We start from the raw sequence: 20,619 nt of genomic DNA, 5'->3' as shown, positions 1-20,619 counted from the left end.
CTTGACCTACTTTACAACTAGTTTTAATTTCACTAACATGTAAACATTCATCCACTTACTTATCAATCTGTTGGAAGCAGGAAGGAATGACCAACACAATAGCAGGGACTTCACTTTCTATTCCATCTAAAATTTTGATATGAAACACACAGAAGATGAGATAGTATTAACAGTTTAGGCCAAGATTTCACTTAGGCTGTTATATTTATAAGAAGACTATATTGATAATCGCTAATGAATTAGATTTATACTGAAAAAAATTACAAAAATTACCTTCCATCTTTCAGCATCAAAATTTTCCAAAATCTTGACAAAGTCCCCTTTTGCTAATGACACCTGAATGTATAAGAAACAAAAATCTTTACTATTAATCCCAACAAATACAACCACATTAAGAAGACTTAGCTACCACTAATCATTAATTAAACCGGCTCTGGTACCATGTGATCTAAGTGACATCAAACCTTTTTGGAACATTTTTTTTTATATTACAATTAAGATATTTCATTTCACACAATTCCTTATGAGGCTTTCCAAATTTAAATATTGTCTGGTTATTTATTATTTTGGTCTTTGGATGAACTTTATTTCAAGCATTTTAAAACTGTGACTATGATATGATGTTGGTACACATGGACCAGGGACAAGTCCTAACACAAGATATATGGATAAGCTCCCAACTATTTCATGAACAAACAGGAACAAGACAATTATTGCACCTAACTTTGTCTGATAATTTAAAATCAAGGAAACTCAATTTGGAATGATGAAAAAGAACAAGATCTTTGATAACAACAGTTGTATGTTTAAATGAGAATAATATTTTTATTTTTGTTTCAAAAACAGACTGACTTTTAATTGGGAATGAAGAAATAAGGACAACCTGCACCCATTAAATCCCTGTTACATAAGATCTGAATGAAGTGGTCATCTCATTTCCATTAGGACTAAAACAGAAAGATTTAAAAATTCCTTTATCCCACTTTCGGTCGGAGTGTTACAAGATCAGCTGTCGTCATCGAGAAGTACATAGAAGTCAAATTTATAAAGCGCTGTGTTTCGTGTGTGAATGTTGTTCGAATTTTTCATCTATAATGTTATTGTACAGTAGTTACGCTGATGTTGTCAACTGTAAACTGTAGTCAAACTGAATTTCTATTTGATTGGATCAATAAAATTATCTAATCTTATCTTATAATAAAATATGTCACTACAAAGAAAAAAATTTGTTTAACAGACATGAAAATAAATCTTTGAACAGTGGCTAAATCATTGTGTCTTTTAGGGAATGTTCTTGTAGAACTTCAAAGAATGTACAAAAGATAAATGACAAAGACATAATTGGCCCTAGCTTTGATCACTCTTGTGCCATTTAACAGTTTAAGTGCATCAAAGGTCATAAGACTTCAAACAAGTCCTTTGTAGCTGTAGAATTTTCATTGTACAAGATCAGGTTGATATTAGCAACTATCTGGTTAACCATTGAAAAAATCGTCTAAACAATTCAATGATGATAACTGGCTTTAGTTTATAGACACAGCTATACAGAACAATTATAGATGCAACTTTAACAATTTGGTTCTCCTACAGAATAATAAAGATTCATACAAGGAAACTGAATGAAAAAGTCCCATGGCAAACTCACATGTTTGTGCTGATATTGGACAAGAGCTCTAGCCTTCAAATGCCATTCTGGCAGTTCTTGGCGGTGATGAACTGGGTGAATATCTCAACTTCGCTCTGTGAGAAGATCTAACTAGCCCTGATAGTCCAACAATTGTTTATTAACTGAAATAAAAATTATTAGCAAAAGAATTATTTTCCTATTTGTGCATCAGCATCTGACACTTTCTTTCTTTATATTTATTAAACCTTCTCTAGTGCTGTAAAAAACCTGTACAATTTTGCTAAAGAGTAATCTTAACATGAAATATGTTGCTCTGAATATAAAAAAAAGTAATTAAAAAAAGGACATAATCTTGAACTACAAAATGAAAAAAAATAATTGTGTTTTGTTTATGATATATAATCTAAATCTAAATAAAGCTGAATGATAAATAATCTTACTCTGAAATGTTTTAACATGACATCAGGATCTTGAGTCTTGACTTGAGCTCTGACTGTTGAACTGTCCATCCAAAGCAAGAATGAAAGCATGTCTTCTTCCAGGTGGCAAACATCATGGTAGAGCTTTGAGAACATTAGAATAGAAAGGTCTAATCATTACGGTACTTCTATCAGAACATCATGGTAGAACATTCAGAACATTAGAGTAGAAATGTCTAATCATTAAGGTACTTCTATCAGAACATCATGGTACAACATTCAGAGCATTAGAATAGAAATGCCTAATCATTAAGGTATTTCTATCAGAACATCATGGTACAACATTCAGAACATTAGAATAGAAATGCCTAATCATTAAGGTACTTCTATCAGAACATCATGGTAGAACTTACAGAACATAAGAATAGAAATGTCTTATCATTATACTACATCTATAAGAACATCATGGTCAAAATATCAGAGCATCTTGGTACAATTAAGATGCAATTATTGTAGACATAGACCTGGTTTCATGCATGTCTTACTGATTGTACTGAGATGTTTGATTTAGTATTAAAATTGGCATGCAATTTTGGTTTTCTGCCTGTATTAAACTGTCATCTGGTTGTCCACTTCTACAGCTATTGACACTTTGGTTAACTACTCAAACTTTAGTGTCAGTTTCATTTACTTCTTGTAATAATGTTTCACTTGGTCTACTGCTTCTAATTAGATTTCACTTTAGTTTTCTGCATTTTCCAATGACCAGTTTTGAGCCCAGCTCATTTCATAATATTGCATTTTAAATGTTTCTTTTACCATATTTTTTTTCTATTTCTCTGGTTCTATATAAGATGAAAGTCTTGAAATACTTATTTTTATTTTTAATCTATGTTGGCTGGGTGAAAATTTACTACACAATTATTTACTGAGAATCAATAACTTTTGATTCTAGCTAGCAATTTCTAATACACAAAATTTCACAAAGGAAAAGGAATAATATTTACCTGATGATAGTTAGCAGTATTTTCACTATGAATGCCTAAACATTCATTGACTGTTTGAATCCAAGACCAACTCTTATGCTTCGCTGAGACACAGTCCTAATTAGAACAGAAAGAAATTGTAAACAAATTTTCTTTTTAAACACATTTTGACAAAGTAGCAAATATTATTTATTTGTAGGAGCTGGTCTTTAAAGTTTTCCTCTAAGAACAATGGTATACTGACTTTCTTCTGCCTATAATCACTGGTATATAGATTTGTTATCCTAGAATGTATCTTGCACTAGACCTATTGTAAACCCTTTGCTTATTTAATTCTATACATAAAATTTTTTTATAATTTAATAAATATTTATACTTACTTTATGAATTTTGGACTGAGCTGGGACATCTTGTCCTCTGTAAACACTGTCAAATACTAGTGGTCTTTGACTTAGATACAAAGCTCTGGCTTCAATATCTGACTCAACATTCTAGAGCAGAGTGAAAAAAAAATGGATTTATGGCATAAAACAGGTAAGTTGAAACAAAAAGGATTTACTTCAGTTTCTGCAGACTTTAGTGTTCTGACACTGAAAGTGTGTAGTATGTAATTTTTTTTCCTAATAACTTTCAAAAATCCCAGAAAATGTTCATTTTTTTAAACTCTTTAAATATTATCCTGCCTCTCTATTTTAATGAGTATGATGAATAGAAGGTACTTATTTAAATAATGAAGTTGGTATCTAACCATGGATAATAAGTTATCATTAGCTAGTGATATTTCAACATAGATGGCTATTTTTAGTATTCTGACAGTAAGCAAACAGTATTGTAAATAAGGCAACTTGTACTATTGTGGTTTAGAGAGTAATCTTATAATAAGTGTGACAAAGATATGCAAGATAAAAATGTTATAAGTTGCAAGAAATATTGTTGTGGATGAAGCTTGTCTGTCTACATCCTTTAACATCTCAATAGATGATCTTTTCCCTTTGCAACTACTCATGTGCCTTAAGAGGCCAGTCCTAAATCCTAGATACACATCTGCAGTCACAGGCTTGGTATTTTTGATCACTAAACATTGCATCATATTCAACTGTGATCCAGGTCATTTCTGTTATGCTTGCTTTCCATGAGGGTCTATCCTGTGCTTTTGCTTTTTTTCTCCATGCTATTGGTGTTGATTTTGAAAAGCTTCATATAGAGCAGAGTGAAAAAACAACACCATGGATTTATGGAATAAAACTGTTAAGTTGAAAAAGTGTTCTATGAGATGAACCTTTGTCTTTATGACTGAAGGAGGCCAAGAATCATTTAAAAATGGAATAGAGAAGCTCTACTGCCCTCTATTTGATATGGACTAACCTCTCCATTACTGAGGAAAAATCTGCACATAAAATGTGTGATTGCTGGGCTTTCCAACATCAGCACTCATCTCTCTTTCATGCTGACCAGATACTGATGTATCTTGTATTATTATAACATCACTGTTGATATCATGATGTAGGTAACTTTCAATATAATTACATCAATAGCTGATAATGTTATATTTTAGTAACATTAATAGCTGAAGTTATAAAATGTAGCTAAAATTATTGAATGATGTAAGTTGCTGATGATGTTGAGGTATCAAGAGCTTACTTACTTAGACATAGGTCCTCCGGCGCCGTTCGGCGCATTGAGCGGCAAGCTGTCTCCATAATGATCTGTCACTGGTAATGTCTGAAGCCTCCTCCCACCTGGTGTCCACTGTTCTGAGGTCCTCCATGAAGGTGTGTCGCCAGGTAATACGAGGACGTCCGTGTTTGCGCTTTCCTTGTTTTGGCTTCCATGTTATCGCAACTCTTGGTGTGCGTAATTCATTTTGACGTAGAACATGTCCCGCAAACCTCATGCGACGTTCAGTCACAACCTCACTAAGTGTTCGACTCCCAGTTCGGCATAGGATTTCCAAGAGCTAATGATATTATAACATTTATAAAGTTACTTGATAAAATTGGTCTTCCAAATATCTTTACAATCCTCAGACAATGACGTCTGAGCTGGCTTGGTCCTGCAGGACAATCATATACCAAGTGTTATTTTTATGGACAATTCACGACCAGTTCCAGATGTACACACTATGTAAAGAAATGGTAACCAAGAAAGGTATGGACAGCGAAAAAGATTTGCCTCAGTTCTGAAAAAAAAAGCATGCCAAATGTCACCTTAACCTGGGACACATGAGGAAAGGAACATCTTTCTACAGCCACATTAATGAAAAAGTGTTATGTGAAATGAACTATTAAAAGAGGTCCACTAGTAGATCCAAATGTGTTGAGTCAACAAAAATGCTAGCTGTGGCATTCATACTCTCTCGCCTTGACTACTGCAACGCCGTGCTAGAAGGTATACCTGATGACAAAATAGCCAAGATGCAATGTATTCAGAACAACGCCGCTGTGGCATTCATACTCTCTCGCCTTGACTACTGCAACGCCGTGCTAGCAGGTATACTTGATGACAAAAGATGCAACGTATTCAGAACAACGCCACATGAATAGTACTTAGAAAAACAAGACAAAATTCTGCTACTACGCTCTTTTGTTAATTGGAGGCGCAGTAGCTGAGTGGTAAAGCACTTAGCTATCTGAACCAGGGGTCCCGGGTTCAAATCCTGTCAAAGACTCAAATTTCTAATTTTGGGATCTTTGGGTTTAGTGGTTGGTTGTTGTGCTGGCCTCATGACACCCTATTTAACCATGGGCCAGAGAAACAGATGAACTTTACATCATCAGCCCCATGGTCTGAAAGGGGAACTTTTTTTTATAATTATGTCATTTGGCTATGAAAACATTATTATTCACATGACTGATGGGCCAATACATTTTGAAGTAACTTTTTTTTAAAGGGATCTGCTTAATATAATAAAGCAATCATAAAAACTGCTTATCTATTGTATCAATGTACAAAACTATACTTGCATACACTTACCTTTGGTGAGCATCAGCTGAGGCTTGTGCAGCCCACATAATTACCAATGAAAATACTTTTTTGCAGCTGTATGTGATGAATTTCATTCCCAGCATGCCTTCTATACGTCTGCTGTCATGGCTCACCTGGTGTGGCATTGGAAGTAAGAAACTAATTAGATTATTCCAAGTCTTATAGAGTTTTATATTCTGGTGTTAGAGAGACACATTACAAATGTTAAATCAATTTCAGAATGAAATGTTTGTTAATCTTCATCTGCTGAGAGAGACAATATTTCTTTTCCAAGCTGCATTCCTTCATCACATTTACCTATCCTTTAGCATGTTAGACCATTGGGGCACCACAAAGATCTGTTGACCATCTTTCTGCTTAGTTCCTTAGCTTTAGATTTTTTAAAAACATGGGCTGCCCAAACATTATTGCCTCTCTATTGATCTTAAGAAATGCCAAGCTTTACATTAGGCACCCACCCTTTCCAGGGCTGCCAAAAGAAATGACATAGTTGGTAGTTTTAGATACAGTTTTGATGAATGCCAGAAACAAAGAAAAATCTAGAATGAACTAATAGTGCAATGCAATGAGCTGTAAAACACACTGAGAACATGTTTAGCTTTTTTTTTTTTTTCAATTTGAAAAATTGTTTTTAAAAACTTTTAAATTATTTGTTATATGTAGGGTTCTTGAGTTTATAAGGCTCATTTTGTCACCATTTTGTTCTAGAGTTATTTTAAAAGGAAGTTGAAAACTAAAACAGTCATAACTTAGGAATGTTTTAAAGTCAACTTACTGCTGAAAGTGTACCAGCAATAATACAAGTGTGGACAGTCCAGGATACAGACAGTTGTTGGCTAACAAGGCAAAGCTGAACTCATCTAACCTAACCCATCTTTACGCACAATATGATCTGTGAAGTACAAACTTTGATGTCAAAATGTAAATATATTAATAACATTACTCTATTTGAGTAAGGGCCTAAGAGTTTGGCCTGAACTGTGTGAAATTTGAACCAATCACTTGGCAGCCTCATCCAGGGGCTTCTTGTCCCAGCATTCAAATCTTTTTTTCCCAATTTATTGTTTTCAGAGCGTTAGTCTCCCCTTAAGTCATTATTTAGTTGAAGCTAACAAATTTAAGTTTATACCAAAAAGTAAAGCATTAAATGTATGTTAAGTTCCCCTTGCAGACTTTGCGGTCTATGTGGTAGATGTTGTTTCTGTGGCCCATGGTTAATGAGGGTGTCATGTGGCCAACACAATGATCAACCACCTTTACAATTCCCTAACTAAAGTCAGGTACCCATTAGAACTCTTTGAATCCTGAATTATTTTCCACGTTTAGATGGAATTAATTTTTTTTTGCCATTCGGGGTGAAAAGAATGCTTTGATTAGACTTTTATAAATTTTTTGTTTATAATATAGCACAAAGCAATTATAATAAAACAAAAAATTATTTTTATATTAATGTTTGAAAATTAAAAATAAACATTTACAGACTGCAAAAAAAGCCTCTAGGATCTAGATCTAGAGCAATATAATAAAAAATAAATATTTACCAACAAGTTTCAGATGTATTTTATTGCCGGCATGGAAGAGGTAAAGATACTGACGACAGTCCGGTGCAAAGTCTTTCACATCCCAGGATCTTAAAATGGTATGACGATCCTTAAAATACAAATAAAAACTCCATGAGTCACAAACATCACAATTTTTGTTTATCTTTTAGCTCACTTGGTTACCTAAACTAGTCTATATCAATATACTTTTTATAAAGCTTTTATCAAGTCTGACTGACTTTTTGATAAAAATTGTGTACATGTTATTCTCCCACTTCCCATACTCAGATCAAGTTGAAACATAGCACTATTATTCATTGTCCTTAACAAAACATAATTAACCAAAGAGTTAAATGATTATTGGCTACATTTAATTTTAATTGGGGAAAAGTAAAGGCGGTTGGTCATTGTGCTGGCCACATGACACCCTCACTTACAATAGGCCACAGAAACAGATGACCTTTATATCATCTGTCCTATAGACCACAAGGTCTGAAAGGGGAACTTTCCTTTTTTATGTGTTGTTACAAACTGACAGGAGAAAGGATGAAAGGCGGAACACTGGCGCCTCAAAACCAGTTTAGCTTCGTGTTGATGGGGCACGTCAGCCTAAATAATGCAACCCATCTAGGAGAAGGAAAACTCTCCAAACCTCCACTCTGTGGCGATACTCCCCCGTGTGGGTATCGGGGCTTGGAAATGACCAAGAGAAATAAATAACCCCACTGCCTTTCCACTTGCATTTTTCTAAGTGAATAATAGTGGACCTTCCCCCCCTCTAGGTGCTTTTTGACGGAGGTCTGGATTGCACTACACCAGACAGAGGTCCTTGTCTCACTACATTCTAATACTATATATAAAGCCATCATGAAGTGTTTTTTTTCTGGATCTGGTGAATGTGATATCGTAAAGGGGCCTGGATCCAGGATGTGACAATTCCACAGGGCATACCCAGGGCACAGTCCACTTTAAGCTTTCTACTGCAGAAAAGTTCCATTTGGAGAGCTCTATGGATGGCGGAGAATGGACCATTGGCCAACCCCACCTTGTCCCATGGATATTCCGGTTACAGTCTTCAGACCTAGATGTTTCCTTTTATGTCAGTATTGGAGAAAATTGCCAAGACCGAAAACTCCCTTAAAATGCGGGGACTATATATATTTATAGATTTTTAAAAAGCCTGAGGAAACAGCCAGCCTACACTAAATGCCAAGGAATTTAACGAAAAATCCATACGAGCTCAGACGTCGCCTCATAAAAGGTCTGCGCATGTCAGTTTCTTCCAGGACTGCCTGTGATAAGTCAGCTACTGGAAATAAAAAACAGACTAGCAGCAAACACCTAAACCTTTTGCAACTAAACATCTTAGGCCTACAAAACAAGACAACAGAACTCCAACACATACTCAAGAAGCATGATATACACATAGCGCTATTGCAAGAAACACTACTGCCCAAGAAAAAAATAAACATCACAGGCTACACACAGTACAGATTCCTTTGCACCAAATGTCAGGGAATTATGACCCTCCTAAGAAACAACACACAAGCCACAGTAAAACAAATACAGAACAATACAGACATCGACACGCAGGAAATACTTCTTTGGAGAGGAGGAACAACATCAAAAACTACTATTGCCCACCATCATCAACAGCAGAAATAGACATACAACTACCACACTACACAAGGACAATAATAGCTGACAACATCAATGCACACACACCTTCCCTAGGCTACCCACACTACAAAAAGCATGGCAAAGAAATATAGGATGTAACAAATGCCTCTAACCTACAACTTCTGCAAAACAAAACTTCACCTCCAACTTTCCTCCACAGAGCACACAACACAACTAGCAGACCTGACCTAACTTTTATCTCTACAGACATCACCAACTCTTCTAAAATAACAGTACTTGAAGACATAGGTAGTGACCACAGGCCTATACTCCTCAATATTGGAATGCCAGGTAGATACCAATCCAACAAAACAACTAGATGGAACTATAAAAAAGCTAACTGGACAGGTTTTTCACAAGAAAAAGACACAAGACTATCAAGCATAATTGAGACAGACGTCAATTCAACCTACACAACTATAGTCTCCAACATCTTACAAGCAGCAAAAAAACACATCCCTCAAGGCCAAGTTAAGAAATACAAACCTTTTTGGACACCTGAATTAGATAAATTAGTAAAAGAAAGAAACATGGCCAGGAAGACTATAGAAAAAAAACCTACTAGAGAGAACAAGACAACGTACAACAAATTGACAGGGCTTATAAGATACAAAATTAAAACAGAAAAAAAGAAAAAGTGGACCACAACATGCGAACAACTAGATCTAAACAAGGATGGTCGAAAGGCCTGGACCCTTCTGCACCGGTTAACAGGAAAGAAACAAATAACAAACCCCCAACCTATAAAAGGCACTGACGACATAATAACAGAAAACCTTAAAAAGGCTGAAACCTTCAATAAATATTTTGCCAGCATTAACAAGTCAAAGCCAAGAAAACAACTGGACCAGGCCTTCAGTAATATCTTAAAGAAAGAAGAAAAAGCTCCAACAGTCAACTGTCAGATCTTTGACACTCCCTTCACTCTACATGAACTCAATACTGCCCTCAAGCCTCAAGTCAAGAAAATCCCCTGGAAACAATAAAATAACAACTGAAATGATTCAGGGACTAGGACCACAGGCCCAAAAGTGTATACTTAACTTTATCAACCAAACATGGAAAACTGGAGACATACCACAGGAATGGAGAACCGCAAACATAATACCCATTTTAAAGAAAAATAAACCACCTGGAGACTCAAAAAGTTATAGACCAATTTCTCTAACATCCAACATTGGTAAAATGGCAGAAAAAATGATCAAGAACCGAAATGAGAAGGCTGACACACTCGCCAAGAGTGGGAGAACAAACTCACAAGTAAACTCTGCACTCTATCCAGAAGAAATGAAGAAATTAATTGTAGATAAAATAAATGAGAAATGGACGAGCTCCCATCCAAATCACAAGAAAGATGATGCTTACTATAAGCTATCCCGACAAGACCAACGTCTAATCTTTCGACTCAGGACCGGACACAACAGAATGCGACAACACATGTTCCGGAAGCTCAAAATTGGAACCAGTGAAATCTGCCCATGTGGAGTATCACCAGAAAATGCCGACCACGTCCTCCAAAACTGCTCTCTCTACCAAGAGGCCTGTATAAGACATTGGCCCCAAATCACCCCAATAGAAAGAAAACTATATGGAGTGCTCCCTGATTTGGAAACCACTGCGCAGTTCATCTCATGTATTGGTCTAGTCATATGAACACTCCAACATAACAATGAGAACGATGAAGAACATGAGGTTAAGTGAAGAAACATGAAGTTAATCTTAAAAAGAAATTTAAAACAAAAATCTAACATAAAATGGAAAAAAATCTTACAGTCTGTGCTTTGTCTTGTGTTAAACGAACAGCCAAAAGAAGAAAGCAAAAGCTTCATCAGCTTGACACCACATCAGGTCCACATCTTTTAGTGCTGATCGCTTGATGTACATGACTCTATCAGACCTCTATTAGAAGACTTGCTTACTGGTTTCCAACTCACGGGGACACAGCAGAATTACATCTCTATTCTTGAAAAAAAAAAAAGATATATAAGGTTAAGCATTCTGATAGCTGAATTAAACATTTTTAAGTTTCTTGGGTTAAATTTTTTCTTTACAACTAATCAAGTTTTCAGTCCAATTTCTTTTGAAATATAGACAAATGGTCAACATCTTAACAAACTATATTTATTACGACTGTTTCTTATTGCCTTAAACTCAGATTACTCTGCTAAGTCATTGGTTTCCCTTGCTGATTTAGGCAACCCATATAAGGTAGGCATTAGAGTTTAGTGGACTCTAAGCCTTTTTCCAATTAATATCGAGAGAAGATTCTCCCGACAAAATAATAATTGTTTTGCCATTTCTTCACTAAACATTGTGTAGGTTGATGCTATGTGTTCAAATTGATCCAAGTAATTTTCAAGAGTTTCCTCTTTGATGTTAAAGTTATGGAATTTGGAGATGTTTGTTGGGTCGATATATTAGGGTTTACTTTGACTGCTTCTACTTTTGCTAATTCTATCCATTCCTCACTTTCTTTTTGTTTGGTTTCTAATTGTTTTTGTTTGAGTTCTAAGTCTTTTAATTCTTTTTGATGAGCTCGTTGAGCTGCTCTTTCATCTCTTTCTCTTATTCCCCAATATATGTTTCTAGTTTATCCCTCTCTTTCTTTTCAGCTTTTTCTAATTCTAATTCTAATTCAATAAATTGTGAGAAATTAGTGGAGGGATCAACAAAGGCTATGGCACCTTACCCGAAAATAAAGGCAGCTATCCAGAGAGATGAAAGGGGCAGTCCCCCAGAAGGTTGTGCGCAGGGCTAACTACTTTGTCATATAAAAAACAAATACTGTCCTGAAAGCTTCTACTCACAAGAAAACCTGGACAGATCTCAAAGGAAAACAGCCTTGGCCTGGAAAAGACATGATTTTTGTTTTGCAACATGGAACGTGCAAAGCCTTTATAGAGCAGGTGCGCTAGCCCAACTTACTGAAGTGTTAAAGAAATAAAGGATACCTCTTGTAGCCATACAGGAAACCAGGTGGAAAAACATTCTCAGAACTAAGGAGTATACTATATTTTATAGTGGTGGAAGCATTAACTTAGGTACAGGTTTTGCTGTAAAAAGAAAATGGCAGGTAATGTCATTGGACTTAAACCTGTAAGTGATAGACTCTGCTCACTACGTTTGAGAGGAAAATTCTTCAACATATTATTCATCAATGTCCATACCCCTACTGAAGATGCAGATGATAACAAAAAAGAAGCCTTCTATGATGGACTGGAAAGAATTTATGATGAAGCACCAAAGCATAACATCAAAATAAATCCTAGGAGATTTTAATGCAAAAATTGGAAAAGAACCAGCATACAGGCCAACAATTGGCAAAGAAAGCTTACATGAATAGTCCAACAATAATGGCATAAGATTAGTGAATTTTGCATCAGGAAAAGGAATGTCTATCTGCAACACTAAATTTTAACATGAGAGTATTCACAAGGTAACCTGGATCTCACTCGATTTAACACCCAGAATCAAATAGATCATATACTCATAGATAAGAGACATGGATCGGATATGCTAGATCAGAAGTGTGCAAATTACGGCCCACAGGCCACATGAGACCCGCCTAACTGTTTTATGCGACCTGCGCATACCTACAGAAATTAGGTGAGCTCATAGATTATACATATAAAGAATGCAAATATATAAAAAATAACTACTTTTAAATATCTATATAAATTATTGAAATTTCTGATTCTTATCAGTTATGATGAAGAGGTGAAAGAAATAGTCTCTACACATCATTCTAAAAAGCCTAAACTAAACCTAGCGTAAATTCTTATTTGCAATATTTTAAAGATCCAGTCAAAGATTGAAACTCAGAGAAGTACTTGAAGATTTGGAAATAAAACATTCCAATGATCGGTACCACAGTAGTGTCTGCTGGCTTAACATGGACAAGATATTGAGTAGAATATTGGATCTCAAGGAAGAAATTGTTACGTTCCTTGAAGGACATTGACTATGACTTTGCTACTAATATTTCTAATGAAGAGTGGAAGACTCAAACTTTTTTTTTCTTCGGAGGTATTGCACATGAAATGTATGTGAATGCTAAATCTTTTCAAACAAAACTTTCCCATTTTTCCAGGCAAGCAAGTGAAAACAGATTTTGACATTTTCCTTTGCTGAAAGGTAAAACTATTTCTAGTAAGACGGTTTAATTATTTGAATTATTTGATTGTGGAATGGGCTGAATACTTTGAGGGGACAATGGAGAATATGAACTGCCACATTGGAGGACCAGATCCCTTAGTGTACCAACACTCATTGAAACATCAGAAATAATTAGGACCATGAAGAATCACAAAGCACCAGGAGAGGATCAAATTACAGCAGAAATAAGTTGAACTTGCATGCTTTTCAATTTGACACTGGAGAGTTATAAGAAATATACACATAAACACGAGGGGAAATATTACTAACTTTTTAAATACTTCAGGAGAGAAAATATGGGTCCACAACCAACAGGGACGATATACAACTAACCTCTACAATACCTTGCTTATGCCGATGACATTGCCTTATTGGGTAAAAGAAACCTCTGACATTGCTAGTTTTTTCACACAACTAGAAGACCAGCAGGACTTGAGGTCAATGACAGTAAACCCAAGTACATCGCAATGACAAGAGACAATCAAAAAGATAGGACCATATATTAAAATCATAAATCACAAATTTGAAAATGTCAAAGCATTCAAATATCTAGGAAGTATAATTGATTTAAAAAATGGCCTACTAACAGAAATAAAGGAAAGAATAGCAGGAGGCAACAGAGCATTTTATAGCACCCATCATTTACTTAAGAACAAAACAATATCAAGAGAAACCAAAGAAAATAATATACAAAACCATAAGACCAGCTGCAGTGTATGCAAGTGAGACCTGAACGCTGACAAAGACAACCGAAAATATACTAAATACTTGGGAACGAAAAATTCTTAGGAAAATCTATGGTGCTATACAAGATGAAACAGGGTGGAGGACATGTACTTACCATGAGATATATCAATTGTATGAAGACCCACAGATAGTGACAGAGATAAAAGGCGAAGGAGAGATCTGAATGGAGGGATGTGTTGAAGCCAGCTAAAGCCCTCCATGGGCTGTAGTGCCATTGGGATGGATGGATGGACAGTGTTTCCTGCAAAATGACTGAAAAATAATGACATTAAAACAAAAAAAAAAATTTGCTCTATTCATATTTTACTATGTCTTTTAACAGTATTTCTTTCAAAATAACTATTTTGTATTAAATAGGTTAAATAAGATCTAGATGTAGTGATAAATTTCATCATCTTGACATCATATATATGTGATAAATATACACGACTTGATCATCATATACATAAATCATACAGGAATGGACTGGATTTCTAGATGCACTAAGATTCTACATCATGCAACAATACAGGATTACAGGCAGCACTTTGGCTTTCTTACTGTCACTAATACTGTAGTCTTACTGTAATACTTGATCTAGATTCAGATCTAGACTCTAGTAGACTGTCCCTTACTTTACTCATAGTCATAGTCACCATATAGATCTAGATATCATAGTTTGGTCAGACGTGAAGACCTCCTGCAGGAGGACAAGGGATGGGAGCGGGCATGGTTTGAGCCCATGACCATCAATAAATTCAAAGGACAGTCCAAAATGTTTGTTTGTTTGTTTGTAAAATGTTTTACATAATTCGGATGTTCCTTCAGAGTTGAAGATAGTTTACTTCCTAGTCCAAACCTCCCGCAGGACGACGGGGGATGGGAGCGGGCAGGGTTTGAACCCTCGACCGTCGATAAATCCGAACGACAGTCCAGCGAGCAAACCGCACGACCAGGCAGCCATCCACAAATACTAGATCTAGAGATATAAATATATATAGAGAGAGATAGATCTAGAAACTAGAATCTATATACTAATAATGTAATATAGATCTAATATAATTATATAAAGTTAATAGAGTAGTTTATTTAATACGGACATTACATGAATTCGGACACTAGCTGTTTTTGTTGTCATTAAATCTTTATTTTGATATTTAATATGAAACTAGCATGTCCATTTCCAATGATTCTGACCCAATTTCCTTCCATTTAGCTGTCTTTTTATGTAAGAAAAAAGAATTTCAAATGTCTATATCAGGTTTTTGTTTTTTCCTATGTTACCCGGATGACTTTACCTCTTCCTAGGGTTAAGACTATATTTTTTGGTTGGCTAAGTCTATGCTAATGAGCCCGGCAATACTTTTTATTCTGTTTTTGGAGCTGTTTTATTTGATTCATAAGCCAAGTTGTTTTATTTTATACAACAAAAATAATAGGGTGTTTGAATTAAATTACGATTTTCTTACCCAAATTTATTTCAGACAGCCAGTTTTGGACATCAATGTTAATGATCTTATATTATACTTGTTTGTTTGTTTGTTGTTTTTTTATAGAGAATAAATGGGCAAATGTTTGTAGTGAGCTTGGTACATTGAATGTAGTTAAATGCCTAGATCTAGACCTACTAGATAGATTTATAGAGAGAGAATATAGAGGATTCAGCTATTTAGGCAAGAATGGCTATCCTAACCTGTACTATACTACAAAAGATCATCTGTATCAGAAAGGTATTAAATTAATAAACAAAAAACAAAAATTTAGTTAACATTAATGCCTAAATATAGAGACTGTCTGAAATAAATTATGGTCTCCGGAATAAAACAATGTGAGTCAAATTTGTCTGCATTAAATGAAAACACATGGCCTCTTTGCCCTTAAATATAATAACAAACATAGGTTAGGGGTACAAATATAAGTAGTCATCCTTATTCTCCTTAAACTTAAACTAAAGAAGATTTTGATACTTATTTCTTTTCTAAGTCAAACCATTGTCAAATAATGCGCTGTCAAAGTCAAAACTTTGAAATTTTGGTCTATAGGTGTCCGAATAGCATAAACTACTCTAGATCTAGATTATAATAGATCTATTATAATTTATTATTATATAAAATATATTACTATAGATCTAGAAAATCACAATAGTCATTATTATCATAATCATTATACTATGACTATCTCACACTATCTGTCTATACTATTATCTGAGTATAGTCACTATAGACTAGTTACTAGACTATACTTAATTATAATACTAAAATAGTATGACTTTCTCACACTATCTGAGTATCTATACTATTTGTCTGACAATACCGTCACTATATCACTATAGACTATACTTAATTAAAATACTACTATTTTATACTATATTTTGTTCATACTAAATAAAATTATAATATAGTTAATGGACCTCATTCACCAATCGTAAACAAACAACATTTAACCACGTGATTATCTATATCTTCTATACAAAGTACATGCCATCCATAGTGGCTGTTACCTGATACATATTTTTTATTGTTTTATCAATATTATGCCGTGGCTAAATGTGTTTATTTACGATTGGTGAATGAGGTCCATTAATATTATTTATATTTATACTATATTTTTATATTATATAATTATAATAATATAAGTTATATAGTACTTATACTACTTATAGAGTCTATACTTTATTAAATTATTATAGTATTAAATTATAGTTACACTACTAACTAGTTATAGATCTAGACAATATAGTATAGTCATCTAGTCAGTAGATCTATGTTATACACATTATAAATAGTAATATACCATTTAGTCAGTTTAGTATAGATTTCTATAGATCTAGATCTATAATCTATTCAATCTAATCTAATCAATCTAATCTCTAGAGATCTATACATTATTATATTATACTAAAGTAGTAATTATAGATCTAGTTTATATTAACCCTTTCACCACTAAACAGTTGTCAGAAACTATCTATCCCTAAGACAGGCTAAGAGAAGGGATATATAACTCTGTATCAGATATTTTAAAAAATCAATTTTATGACTAAATTCACAGGCAAAAAATAATTAGATCTAATAAAACATAGCAAAAATGTCAAAAACATTCTTTTTATAATAGAAAAAAATAGACCTAGGGTTCACGTTCAGCATCATTGAATAATATTTTGATGATCATTCACCGATTCATTCATAGTCATAAATAGGCCTGCACTTGCAGAGCTCAAAAACATTAAAATATCACGTCATATAATTTAGATTATTTTAGATTAGATCTAGATCTAGTTGCCTTCCAATCTCCCGTTTCACTAGATCTATTCTAACATATATTCAATACTGGATCTACTCATGATCTAGCATCAATTTTTTTATTCATTTTCACTACTAAAAAAAATTGGTCTCAAATTTGTCAAATGTTAATGAGACAAATTCAACAAATTTATACAAATTGCTACCCAAATTGCTACTAGAAACTCTAGACCTAGATTAGTCTAGATAACTCTAGTTCTAGATTTTTTCTAGATCTAGACTCTACTCTACTGTCTCTACTGTAACTATCTAGAATCTAGATTCTAGTTTGTCTAGATTACTCGTCTCTAGATCTAGAGTCTAGATGTAGTATAGTCTAGTCGTCTAAGTCTAAGTCTAGGTCTAGATCTTGAATCTTCATCTAGTCTATCTCTATAGTCTATAATATATTTATTATATAGTAATATACTTATTATATAGATCTACCAATCTACTCTATAACTCTACTAGTGACTAGTCTAGACTCTAGTCAGAGTCAGACTTAGACTAGTGAGTCTAGTGACTTACTCAACTGACTGTGTCACTGACTAGTCAGACTAGTCTACTACTAGAATTACTTACCCCAATCACTATTTATATCCATATTCTACAGCTGAAACATCAATATTCCCATTAGAATCTTATTCTATTAAAGCCTACACATAAGCCTAAATATGTTTCATTTTGAAGGCTAGCAAAAAAAAAAACGTAATTTTCAAAAAATCTATTCCAACATGTGCAGATAATCATAAGCACCTAAAAATAGCTTCACTATCGCTCTTCTAGGTCAGAGTTAGTAAAGGTATAAATCGTTATTTAAAAACTAGCAGTGCGTGCGTAAACGAAACAACCCAAAATCGACGACTCTAATCGGCGCCTTCGACATAGCGGTCACGCTCTAGTTGTCTACCTACAGTGAAGTCCAGAAGGGCGTAGGCGCCATTATCCCATTGGTGGTTAGAAAGGCTTTTATCTAACTACCAGGCCTGGACGTAGGGCTCTTCACCTCTGTCCTGTCTGAGGCAGGGGCGTAGCTAGGAATTTTTCATCGATTGGGGGCCCAGGGGGCTTGGCCTCTTTTGAGGCCTCCGCATTTTGCGTAATATTTATTTTTTTTATATAAAAAAACACACTAATTTGGTTGCCCTCCAAATTGGGGGGGGGGGGGGAGGTCCGTGGGGATTTTCAAATACTCCCCCTCCCCTTCCCCAATTGTTTTTACAAAGCTTATATCAACTCTGTCTGTCTGGTCAAAAAGTTTGTAGTTTTTTTTTCTAAAAGTATTTTTTTTTATATTTTCTTGTTCATATATTAATTTTTAAGCGATGGGAATTTCAAGTCACTGTCCACTGAAAGAAAACCTAGATAAAGGTCAGCGCTATTGTGTTTCTAGTGCAGTGTTTCCCAAACTTTTTCCTTAAAGGAACACTTCGCACGTTCTGAGTATTTAGCGAAACTTTTCGCTTATTTTTTTTTTCACTTGGTAGCCTTAATATGGATTGTGTATGTGTGTGTGTTTATATTGTTACGATCTTCTCTATCAGGCCTTTTGCAAACACTGCCAACAACACAACACATCTAAAACAACTTGACTACAAAAGCTTCAATAAACAAAGTGGCGGTTTAATGACAAATTACATCAACAACAGCCAATAAACACAATTGTCTACACTAACTGAAATGCTTTTCTTCACAACAGAACTGCCTAACTAATCCCTACAAGTCTCTCTAGCTCGCACAGCTACATCTTAGAGGACTCTCAAGGTACTGCACAGTCTTTCTCTTGCTGTCTTGGACTCAACTGTCTTTCTTTACACACGAGTCTGGTGACGGTGGGAAGAGTTTAGCGGTTGTCCCTAATTAACATGCGTAACTAGATTAACACATGTATTTGATAAGGACGTAATTATATTTTTGAGAAACGTCTGTAATTCATAAGATAAAATAAGAAGTATTCTTATAGCAACCCAATTCATTATAGTAGAAGTAAATAAGAGATTGTTACGTAAGACTTTGGTCCTTTTTTATAAGATGTCCGGCTAGATTAGGGTCACTTTATACATGCAAGCCCAAGGAGCACAGAAAGAAGGACAAAGCCTTCAAAAGGAGGACAATGAAAATAATAAAACTTAAAAAAAAAAGTTTTGCAACTTAGTTAATGAAACGTGTCATTCAATCTTAAATTGCAAAACAACTAATAGGTAGCCTACCCATTTCAGACCTTGCTATTGATAGGGAGGGGTAGATGATGTTAAAGCTCATCTATTTCAATGGCCGACTGTTTCAACGAGGGTTTTATATGACCAATACAACGGTCAACCGCCTTTACCTTCCCCAACTAATGTTAAGCACCCATTAGAGTTGGGTGGACTCAGCAGGGGCGTCCTAGGAATCCACGTAGAATGCAATTTTTCTGTTCTCTAAATGATTTGTGTAGTTCTGGTCACACACATGATTATATTTCACACCTATCTCCCATTCAATTCATCATTTGAGAGTGAGTTTATGTGATTAAAGCAGAAGATATAATGCAGTGGTTCCCAAACTTTTTTGTCTCGTAGACCCCTTGCCATTTTTTTCTGGTTTTCGGTAGATCCATTGCTTAACTTGCAAATTTTTTGCAAATTCATAAACATTTTTTAAAAATAATTTCTAAATGTTGTTAGTTGAAGAGTGAAAATTGTAAAACTACATATGAAGTCATATAGAACTATTGCTGGCTGCCTGGTCGTGCGGTTTGCGCGCTGGACTGTCGATCAAGATTTATCGATGGTCCAGGGCTCAAACCCTGCCCACTCCCATCCCTCGTCTTCCTGCGGTAGGTTTGGACTAGGAAGTAATTATCTTCAACTCTCAAGAAACATCCGAAACATATAAAACAAACATTTATATTGAAATTTAAACCAATTAAAAAAACAATTTATATGTATTGCTGGAATCACTAAACACACTGGAAATGTGTTTTTTTTAAGGCTTATCCTCCGTTGCTATGAATATTATGTTTCATATAGGAATTTGTTGTTCTATGAAGTAGTCCTTCCAACATTAAATATTAATTAGTTTATTTTCTTGAAATATCATTGTAAAAGGTTTCGCAAAGAGCAGTTTCTTATGTATTTCTTGATTTTCACGTGTGGCACAAATATTGAATCTGCGGAACTGTTTTCATTAACCTTGGTTTGCTACCCACCTAGCAGACGGAAAACAGAACTCAAACCTTTG

General features: G+C 34.7%; 1 long non-coding RNA gene across 15 annotated transcripts in view; it reads right to left on the bottom strand.

Annotated features, from left to right (window-relative positions):
* LOC129923276 (uncharacterized) overlaps nucleotides 1-18,158 on the bottom strand; it is a 42,713-nt gene extending 24,555 nt beyond the window's left edge. For 2 of the 15 annotated variants that reach the window (XR_008775198.1, XR_008775206.1), the window contains exons 1-12: nucleotides 17,980-18,157; nucleotides 14,235-14,392; nucleotides 11,010-11,200; nucleotides 7,559-7,667; nucleotides 6,793-6,909; nucleotides 6,006-6,130; nucleotides 3,413-3,523; nucleotides 3,054-3,149; nucleotides 2,068-2,190; nucleotides 1,646-1,788; nucleotides 274-336; nucleotides 60-126 (exon numbers count right to left, since the gene is read on the bottom strand). This is a non-coding gene — a long non-coding RNA (uncharacterized LOC129923276). Of the gene's footprint in view, nucleotides 1-59; nucleotides 127-273; nucleotides 337-1,645; nucleotides 1,789-2,067; nucleotides 2,191-3,053; nucleotides 3,150-3,412; nucleotides 3,524-4,677; nucleotides 4,990-6,005; nucleotides 6,131-6,792; nucleotides 6,910-7,558; nucleotides 7,668-8,759; nucleotides 8,868-11,009; nucleotides 11,201-11,927; nucleotides 12,086-14,234; nucleotides 14,393-17,979 lie in introns of all 15 variants that reach the window. The other 13 variants (XR_008775202.1, XR_008775204.1, XR_008775203.1 and 10 more) reach the window with 13 other exon arrangements.
* Nucleotides 18,159-20,619: the final 2,461 nt, after the last annotated feature.

Source organism: Biomphalaria glabrata, chromosome 16 (genome assembly GCF_947242115.1).
Source record: "Biomphalaria glabrata chromosome 16, xgBioGlab47.1, whole genome shotgun sequence".
NCBI lineage: Eukaryota > Metazoa > Mollusca > Gastropoda > Planorbidae > Biomphalaria > Biomphalaria glabrata.
Note: the sequence above shows the minus strand (reverse complement) of the source record. Positions and strands in the feature narration are given on the sequence as shown.